Source organism: Cupressus sempervirens, chromosome 11 (genome assembly GCF_028749045.1).
Source record: "Cupressus sempervirens isolate cs-2001-9-10 chromosome 11, ASM2874904v1, whole genome shotgun sequence".
NCBI classification, from domain to species: Eukaryota; Viridiplantae; Streptophyta; class Pinopsida; order Cupressales; family Cupressaceae; genus Cupressus; species Cupressus sempervirens.
In genome coordinates this window covers 688,024,190-688,034,744 of record NC_143128.1, presented here as the reverse complement: position 1 = coordinate 688,034,744, position 10,555 = coordinate 688,024,190, and the positions used below count along the sequence as shown (strand labels likewise).

General features: G+C 38.9%; 1 pseudogene across 1 annotated transcript; it reads left to right on the top strand.

The window, feature by feature from the left end:
* The first annotated feature begins 1,301 nt into the window (after positions 1–1,301).
* On the top strand, positions 1,302–2,480 carry LOC149531581 (brassinosteroid-responsive RING protein 1 pseudogene; annotated as a pseudogene). Its single transcript, XR_016359073.1, has one exon. The product of XR_016359073.1 is annotated as a brassinosteroid-responsive RING protein 1 pseudogene (transcript).
* Positions 2,481–10,555: the final 8,075 nt, after the last annotated feature.

Genomic DNA, 10,555 nt, shown 5'->3' with positions numbered 1-10,555 from the left:
GTTGACATCAATGACAAACTCAGTCATGAATGTAACATATCATCATAGTAATATACCTACAATACTCCCCAATAGGAATATCATCAACATTCATGCTTGCAACATTATGTGAATGACTTGTCATGCCATTTGGTTGACGAAATGTCCCTAGCACCTTCATGAGGCTGATGAATGAAGTGTTTCATGACTTCATAGGTAAGTTTGTATTGGTCTATCTAGATGACATACTGATCTTTAACAGAACAAAGGAAGAACATATCAAGCATTTGGAACAAGTCCTTCAAAGGCTACATGAAAAGAAGTTATTAATAAATCTTGAAAAATGTTCATTTATGCTGACATAATTGACATTCTTGGGCTTTGTCACCTCAAAGGGCACTTTGAAAATGGATCCTGAAAAGGTAGAGGCTATGTTGCTTGATTGAAAAACAATTACTCCCATATTAGTGGAAAACTTATATTAAATAATGAAATTCTCTATCGTTCATTATGAAGTTGAAAATGAAGTGGGATCATAGTGAACTTGTGTGGAATTTCATTCTATTAACATCACTGTAGTGTTGTTATAGTATTGTAGGCATCACCTCTATAACAAAATAGAACAACTTTTTAAAAACATAATACAAACCATCGCTTTTAACAAATTCAATTGCCTGTACTAAAAAAATGAAAAATATTAGCTTATCCTTTGTAATAATTGGATCAAACAAGTTAAGTCTTAAAATATCCTCACAATAATTAGATTTAGCGTGGTAAACCCCTCGAGAACTATGGTAGAGTTGAGAAAAAGCTTATGTCAAAACTATGCTCATTGATTCAAAAGTAGTTGTTTCCACATTAGTAGAAAACTTTCCATAAACAATGAAATTCTCTACCGTTCTTTATGAAGTTGAAAATGATGTGGGGTCCTAGTGAACCTCCTAGGGGCTTGCCTTTGCTTTTAAGTTTTTAACATCACAAATCCCTTGGCCGGCTTGTGAGAGAGAGTGTGAGAAGGGACACATGAGTATCCAAAAGGCACAAAGAATATACTTTGGGACAGCACTAAGCAAAGGACCCTTCTTTTCTCTTCAAAACTGACAACTCCTAAATATTTTTTCCCAAAAAAAAGTCGCCATTCCAACTTTCCTGAAGGTGGGCCCGCCCTGCTGGTGCCTGCCAGCACGGACACTGCATACGCGTCGAACGCTCATTGCTCTGAGCTGGCACTACAAAATATAAACTGACAAAGAATGTATTTTAAAATCCGTGAGTGGAGTTCACAGTTTTACTTGTAATAGCGAGCTTCACATGTAAACAGCTGTTAGGTTTTAAAAAATTATATTTTGTGGGGATGATACGAGAAGTCTTAGCTGGCATGGAAGCCTCCGATCGCCTTTAAATTGCGCAGAAATTCTCCTTCAGCTTCCCCCCGCTTCGTTCATTTGATCTCTCTAAGGACGATGAAGAATTTCTGGTCAGATTAGATTTAGATCAAAGAAGAAGAAATTCTGGTCAAATTATTTAGATTAAAGAAGAAGAAGAAGACTATCTGGCCAGATTAGATTTAGATAAAAAAAAGAAGAAATTCTGGTCAGATTAAATTTAGATCCTACTGCTGAAGTTTTGGAGTGTTTTTGCAGAGTTATTGCACGGTTAGAGTTAGGGTTTTGTAAAATAGAGTGTGGATTTTCTTGTCTACGGCGCTCAGCTTGCTGGTTTTGATGCTGTTAGGGTTAGGGTTTCATGCTGCTGAGCTTTTGTTTGAGTACACTCTGCCAAGATTTTGACTGGATCGGTCCTTTTTCCCTAGGGTTTCCGTCGGCCCAGGTCTCGGGCTCGATTCCCTGGGAGAAGTTGTCCTTTTTGTTTTCTGCGAGGTTCTTTGATCATGGGATTCCTCGCAGGAGAGTATATTCTTGTGATCCCCAGATTGCTTGTGCACGCGGCATTTCTGCTGACGATTTTGAAAAATGTCTTCTTTTGTGCTTTGAAATACGTAGGGCTCGCTGAGATCTTCGAACCTGAGACCTCCGACCCCGGTGAGAGTTCTTCCGGCTCTTCTTTTCCGGCAGAAGTCATAAGAGAGCACTTGCCTGTTGCCATGTTTGGTGAGGTCTCGAAGAGATTTTGTGCAGTTGAGGAGGATTTCATGTGTGCCGTATGTTTGTGTGCATTTGAGTGCGATGATGAGATCAGAGAGCTCTGCAATTGCCGTCACATTTTTCACAGGGATTGTTTGGACAAGTGGCTTGATCATGATCAGAATACGTGCCCTCTCTGCCGATCTTCTCTAATGCCTGAATTTGATGAGTGTGAAGATGAATGCCGTGAATCTCCGTCATGGGTTGTAGACACAGTCTCGTATGTTTTTGCAGAAGATTTGGTTCCTTTCGCTTCCTAGCATTCACAAAGGAATGAATCCCAACAATTAATTATTATTGGTGTACATATGGTTGGTAAAAGATTATAATGAAGATGGTTCTGCCATTTGGGATCTATATTGGACTCTTTCGAGCATTTATTTATTTGTTTAAAAGCTGAAAATATTAAGTGCCACTCGCACCCATAATGATTAATTCAATATTAAAACATGAAATGCTTTATGTCAAAACATGGTCAGATTGCAATCCTTTATGTTGGAAAATGGTAAATGCTATCAAACTTGGCAAATTATGCTTCAGTTGGATTACAAAATTGGATATGTATATATTCGAAAAGAGGGGTAACATTTTGATTGGAGCTATAAATCAATGAGGGAGACTTAAATATATTATTCACAATTGATAAAATGTCATTCGCAATTGATAAAAATAAACTGTATATTCCCAAGAATTGAAAACTTATTTTATCATATTCTAATCTATTTAAAATGTACATAATATTAAAATCGTATCTTAGAATATTTCTATACAAATATTTCATTATAAATATGACGAACATCAAATGCTTGATGCCAAAATATGGTCAAATTACATTCCTTTATATTGAAAAATGGTAGATGTTATTAAAATTATTAAATTGCACCTCATTTGCTTTACAAAAGTAGATATTAATTTTATTTTATTGTTCAAAATCTATTTTTAGTCATATATTGCTTTATGTTAAAAATTGTTAAGAAAAACGGTGTTTAATGGAGTACAATTATTGAAGATGGTTATTTGAGTGCTTCAATATATTATTTATAATTGATAAAATTAAAATTGTGTATTAATAATAATTAAAATTATTTTATCATTATATATTCTAGTGAAATGAACAAAATGATAAGAACTATATATTAAAAAATATTTTTTTTTATCGTAAACGGTCGAAGCGTAGATTAATTATTATTTGTTGAAATTAATTATTATTATATGTTAAGTGAAGGTAGATTTGAATCCAAGACCTCCCACATGAGAGGCTCACAGTTGTAGGTTTTTGCCTATCTCTATTTAAATATATAACATACAATAAATCTTAATTAATTTTTTATTTAATTATATAAAATAAATAAAATATTAAATATTAAAATTATTATTTATGAAGATCTTAAAGTTATTTTAAAAATATTATATTTAATTATATTCATTTTTATTAACTATGACGAATTTGATATATATTTTACAAATAAGTTTAGAATTGTTTATGGAAGAAGTGAAGTAAGTAGACAAAACAAAACGAAAACAAAATATTTTAAATAAACACATATTTAATTTGTAATAGGTTCTAGTCAATTATTGGAAGCATACACCAACTTTGCAAAAAGAGGGGTAAAATTTTATTAAGACAGAAAGGAATACAACAAGGAGAGCTCAACAAGGAGCTCGATCCTGAGCAACAAGATCATCAAATTCTTGCACCATCTCAAAGGACAGTTGCCTCCTATCCCTAATAGTCCAACCCGGATCATGACTAGATGCCCATTTGGCTAAACAATCAACAGTTCTATTCCATTCACGAGGAATATACGTGAACCTGATGAACTGAAAAGAGGAAGAGAAGAATAGAATTTTCTTAACAACAATAGCCAGCTGCCAACTAACATCCTCAAGCTCTTGCGAAGAAAGCATGTTCACCACTACCTGGGAATCAGACTCACAGATAATCTTACTCCATCCCCGCAAGCAACATTGTTCCACAACATATAAAATAGCCTGAGCTTCCATGAGATTGTTAGTATAATCACCCTTATGAACTGAGAAGAAAAATTTAACATCCCCAGAACTACAACGAGCCACTCCGCCAATACCATCCGGACTAGGATTCCCACGGGAAGAACCATCAGTGTTAATTTTTAGAACTCCACAAGGAGGAGGAGTCCAATGCCCATCCCGGTTAACCCGACCCTTCCTTTGATGATGAAGTTGCCTGGACATAGAAGGAAACCTATGAGCTGCAGCCCCATCCTGTAGATGAAAATTGAGGCGATTACAAATAGCAAGATCAACCGGATCCATACCCCCATCAAGCTCACACTTCACAAGAATAGTTTCCTGAAGAGAATGTGATATTTTCCACCAAAGATGCAAAACACCAAGCCGAACATCTTGGAATATGCGACGATTCCTCTCCAACCAAATATGCCAAAGCATGAAAGATGGGTCAGCAATCCAAGCAGCATGGAGAAAAGAAGACTTGGAGGGAGCAGTACCCAAGCGGGCCCAGAACTCAGGCAAAGAGGAAGCATGCCAACAAGAGCAACCCCAAGTGCGCCACCAAAGGTGCCATATCTGAGTAGAATAGGAGCAATGGAAGAACAGATGGGGGACAGACTCCTCTCCATTACCACACAAAACACAATAAGAGGGGCCCTGAAATCCACGTTTACAAAGATTATCCCAGGTAAGACAACGGTTGTGAGCCACTAGCCACATGAAAAAATTGCACTTGGACCAAGAAACTTTATTCCAAACTTGCTTCTACCAAGGGACCTCAACATCCCCAAATAATTGTCTAGTTATCTCCTGATACCCAGCAGAGACATGATATTTACCAAACAAGGTACCGCCCCAAGCCAAAACATCTGGACCAAGCAAAGAAGAACACTCTCTAGAGGCCAGAATTTGAGAAAGCTCCTGACGATCCATGTCTGTACCTCCAAGAGGCCAATCAGAAGAATGCTTCCATCTGTAACCAACAACAGGTCCCAATTGATAAGGAGTCTTGTAATGAGCCACTTTATCCCATCCAGCGGCAAGAAAAGAGTCACAAAGAGGCTGAAGATGAGGGTATATAGATAAAATGGAAGGGAATCCATCCCAAGCATCAGACCAAAACAAAGCCTGAGAACCTCCTTTACATATCCAAAACAGACCCCTCTTTACCAACATCGCACCTGTCTTCAAAGTATGCCAAACCATTGAGCCACGACCTTCAAGAGGAAGTGCAGAAACAGAGCAAGGATCAACACCATGAAAATATTTATGAGTGATAATACGAGCCCAAAGTTGATGTTGTCCAGAGCACCATCGCCAATAAATTTACTACTCAATAGAGCAGATCGAAGACCAAGACCACCCTCCTTTTTAGGCCTACAAACAGTTGCTCAATTAACCAAGCTCCATTTAGTACTATGCAAATTACCACTCCAAAGGAATTGTCGAGAAAGAGCATCAAACTCCTTGAGAAAGTAAATAGGTGCAACGTGAACCATGCTTCGATAAGTAGGAAGAGCTTGGATAACAGCTTGAAGAAGAGTAACCTGGCTAGCAGTAGAAAGCCATCTATGAGTCCAATGATTTACCTTATCCTAAAGCTTGGTAATCAAATTTTGCCAGAAGAGACGCGGCTGCCTAGAAACGGCAATAGGGATGCCAAGATAAGTCAAAGGAAGTGATCCTATCTGAAACCGTAGGATACCAACAATCCTGTGCTGAATAGAATCAAGAGTGTTAAAAAAGTAAATGGAAGATTTGTGCTCATTAACTTTCTGGCCTGAAGCTACCAAATAAACGTCCAAAGCATGTCGAAAGGCTTCAGCTTCCTTGATCCTAGCAAGACCAACAAGAGCAGAATCATCAACAAATTGAAGATGGGAAAGAGAAGGTAAGCCATTACCCCACCGCTAGCCTTGAATAGAATTCTGGGACACCTGATGCTTAATGAATCTACCCAAGCCTTCAGCCATGATGATGAATAGATATGGGGAGAGAGGGTCACCCTGGCGGAGGCCTCTAGAAGCACCAAATAGTTGAGAAGGTTGACCATTAATAAGAACAAAAAAAGAGGCAGAAGTAACACAACTCATAATCTAACTCACCCAATCAGAGCTAAATCCAAAAGAAAGAAGAATACTCCTTAGGAAGCTCCATTTAACTCTATCATAGGCCTTAGCCATATCCAGCTTAACAAACATGGCTCTCTCCCTTGAAGTAGCCATAGAGTGAATAGCCTCAATAGCAATAACCACCCCATCCAAAATTTGTCTACCAGCAACAAAACCACCTTGTTCTTTTGAGATAATAATGGGAAGCCACCTTTTCAATCTCTCAGCAATCAACTTAGTAATAACTTTGTAAACCACATTACATAAGGCAATTGGTCTAAAAAACTCCAATTGATTAGCACCCTCTCTCTTAGGAATAAGAGTCAAGAATGTAGAGTTCAAAGCTCGAAGCATCTGCTTGCTAGCATAGGATTCTTTAACCACCTCCAACAAATCATGATTAATGATGTCCCAAAATTCCTGAAAGAATTCAACTGGAAAGCCATCAGGACCAGGAGCCTTCCCCTTAGGCATGCCAAAGACCACCTCCTCCAGCTCTTCCAAAGAAATAGGACGCATGAGATAATCATTCATTTCTTGAGTGATAAGGGAAGGAATACAGGACAAAATAAGATTTTCTTCATTATCAGCAGGAGGAGAGTCCTCAAAGAAGAGGGTAGAGAAGTACCAAATAGCCTCCTGGAACAAAGCTGGCAAGGAATTCAGTTGGATACCTTGAGAATTAACCAAAGAAGAGATAGTGCTCTGATTCCGGCGAGATTACACTGTTTTATGAAAAAAGGCAGTGTTACGATCACCTTCCTAGAGCCAATCAACTCTAGCCTTTTGCTTCCAAAAAATTTCCTCTTGAAGTTCCCATTCTTCTAGAGCTCTAGAAGCAAGGGATTCAGCCTTGCCAAGATCCTCTGAGAAACCTCGATCTCTAATCTCCCTTGTGATGACATCAAGATCTCTTTGAGCAAGCCTCTTCATAAAGTGAAGGTTCCCAAAGCATTCCCTATTCCATATCTTGAGCTGCCTTTTAACATATTGAAGCCTTTTAGAAAATGAGAACATTGCAGTACCATATGCAGGAGCACCATCTTTCCACCAACAAAAAACATAATCATGAAGAGAGGAGTCTCGAAGCCACATCAACTGGAACTTAAAAGGAGGATGCTTCGGAACATAAGCCCCTATAGTGAAAAATTTGATTGGCCAATGATCTGAACCCCTCCAATCAAGGATTTCTGAAGAGATAGTAAGGGTGCCACTAACCCAGAAGCAAGAAACAAGAAATCTATCCAAACGTTCTGAGATAGCAGCAACACCAGTCCTGCGATTATTCCAGGTATAGAGACCATTAGAAGGCTTAACATTAGAGAGATGCAAAAGAGATATATGTTGCCGAAGAAGAGCAAAAGAAGGCCCCAATCTAGCCAAACCACCATGCTTCTCCTCTAGACTTAAAACTGAATTGAAGTCCCCTGCTAACACCCAAGAATGATAAGGATGACAATTTCTAACATATTGAATATGTTCCCAAAGTTCCTCCTTTCCCACAAGATCAACAGGTGCATACACATTAGTAACCATGATTACCTCTTCTAAGTCTAGAGCAGAAGCTACCATAGAGAGAGCTGAGCGAGAAGACATCCAGCCAAGTGGAGAAATTTTTTGAGGATCCCAAAATATAGCTAAACCACCCGCACTGCCTATTGCCACAACACACTGGCATTGGCCACAAGACCAAATACTAGAGGCATGTTGGACCATAGACTCCATAGAGAGCTTAGTCTCTTGGATACAAAAAACATCAGGGCTATGATCAACCACCAAGTTATGAATAGCCTTTTGTCTAGGGATGCTATTCAACCCCCTTACATTCCATGAGAGAATAATCATCATTGGGTAGAATTGGAAAAATGAGAATCCAAAGGTTTCACTGAACCAAACTCAATCAATATATCTCCTGTGAGTTTAATCTTCTCTTGGTTTGTTTTGCGCCCACTCCTTAGAGGAGGAGTAGAAGAAGCCTGCTTAAAGGGTCGAGACATCAACCCCAAGGGGAGAGGAGAACCCTTGCCCTTACCTGATGGTAGCACATCCTTAACCAAATCAGCTAAAACAACATCATTATCCTCCAACACTGTAGGAGTCACTAGAGCCTCTGTCACATGTGTAGAACCAGAATCAGTGTGCAAAGAACATTAACAAATAAAGTAAACATTCACAAACCAAAAACTAAATTCACATATATGCTTAGACAAAGAAAGCAAACAAGAAGTGCAAACCTCACAAGAGAAAACAATCCATGCTTTCTTGATTCTGTAGATGTGTCCTTTTGCTGTGGATGTATGCTCAAGATGCTCAAAAGTTGCTTCAATGGAGATGGGTAATGGAAAATTGGTAGCTTTGTGAGCTCTCAATTTGGCATTATAAGGGTACTATTGATGGCTTTGGTTCTCAAAATAGCATGGTAACTTTAGCTCAAAGATTGTTGATGAAATGGCTTGGGATGGGATTCAATTTATAGGCTAAGGGGTAGAGGGATGGAGGGCTTAGATGCAAGGATGGATGAAGGCTTAAGGAGGGCTAAGATGCACTCAAAGGGGAGCACATGGATTGTGCTTGTTTAGCACCAATGGGAAGGTGACACTTGTCACAAGGAGGATGAGTGTGAGAGGGTAGGGTTAAGGGTTGGTTAAGGGCATGATGAGTGGGGTTGAGTATGTAAGAGGGATGTAAGAGGAATGAGTGTGGAAGAGGGAAGAGTGTGGAAGATGGGTGTAAGAGTCATGAGTGGGCTTGTAAAAGTCTTTATGTTTTGTAAGAGCACTCATGACTTGGTGGTTGGGTTTTTTTGAGGGGAGACTTTGGTTTGGATTAGGAAAGTCTTAAACTTGTTTAAGGAATGTGACAACATTAGGGGGTGGATTAGGCTTGGGTTTAGGATTAGATTAGGGATGTTAGAGATGTGCAAGTGGATGGCATTAATGAGGGTGGGTGAGTTAGTGGCTAAGCTTGGTTAGTATGGGTGGATGGGGTGGATTAGGCTAAATGGAGGATTAGAGATAGGTTAGGGGTTTTTGAATTTGAGGATTTCATTTATCAAATAGATTTATTTAATAAATGGGGATTTTTGGAATTAGATAGAAGAATAGGATTTAATTGATAAATAATAGATTATTTGATTTATCAATTAGGACTATAGATGATTAATTAAATTAATCAACTAGGGGATGGCAAAGGGTTAATTAAATAAGAATTTAATTAATAATGCCTTTTTAGATAACTAAATAGGATTACTAAAATAGTGTAATCAAATTTAGGTGTCTACAACAGGAGCTATAGGGACCTCACAATTCTGATATACTACAACTTGGGATGCCCCACAAGCATCATTAGGAACAGATCTCTCATCTGGGCAAACTAGATCAGAAAAGATAGGAGGAGGAATACCCTCCTCTAGAACCATACTATCCAACACCTCAAAGCGGTTAAAACCTGAATCAGATAATCTTTCTTTCAAAGGCCTCTTTTGACCACGACCCTTAGCACGAGGGCGAACAGGCGTAAATTCATCCTTATCCTACATTTGAGCCTTACCCTTACTTGTAGCATCTTGTGGATTCATCCCCTTGGTAGTATTAGCCATTTGAGATTGTCCTTTCCCTGTAGTATCTGCCAAGCCACCAGTATTGCCAGCTATAGAACCATCCACTCCTTTGAAACTTGAGTTACGGGGGCACTGACGCAGTAAATGACCATACTCATGACAAATCCGGCAACTAAAAGGGAGAGATTCATAATCTAACTGCTGCACCCAAGAAAAATCCCCCATACAAATTTCCAAAGAATCTGGTAATGGGTTATTTAAATTAATTTCAACACAAATTCTAGCATAAGAAATAACCTTTTTATCGAGGGGTTGATGTGCGATCGCAGCTGGCTTCCCCAACAAAGCAGCAATTTGTCGAAGGATGTCTTCACACCAAAATTCCAAGGGAAGACGAGGCAAGCGAACCCAAACTGGCACTGTTGAAGGGAGATCCTCAACAGAATTAAAACCTGAATGCCAAGGTTTGACAAATAACCCCACATGGTTGTAGAAATAAGGGCCTCCTTCAAAAACATGATCCTGATCAGACATGCAAGAGAATACAACTAAAAAAAACTATTCCCCGCCAACATAATCTCCATATCGCCTTCCACCTGCCATGAGTGGCGGATCCATGCCTCAAGAGCGGATAGGGAAATCCGGATTCCAAGAAATTTGCATATCAAAGCATGCTTGGTCCAATAATCAATGTCCTCCATTACAGCCGTTGGAGGAATAACCGGAACAGGGCGATCATGGCTACGCAGAAAACAACCATTAACTTTTTT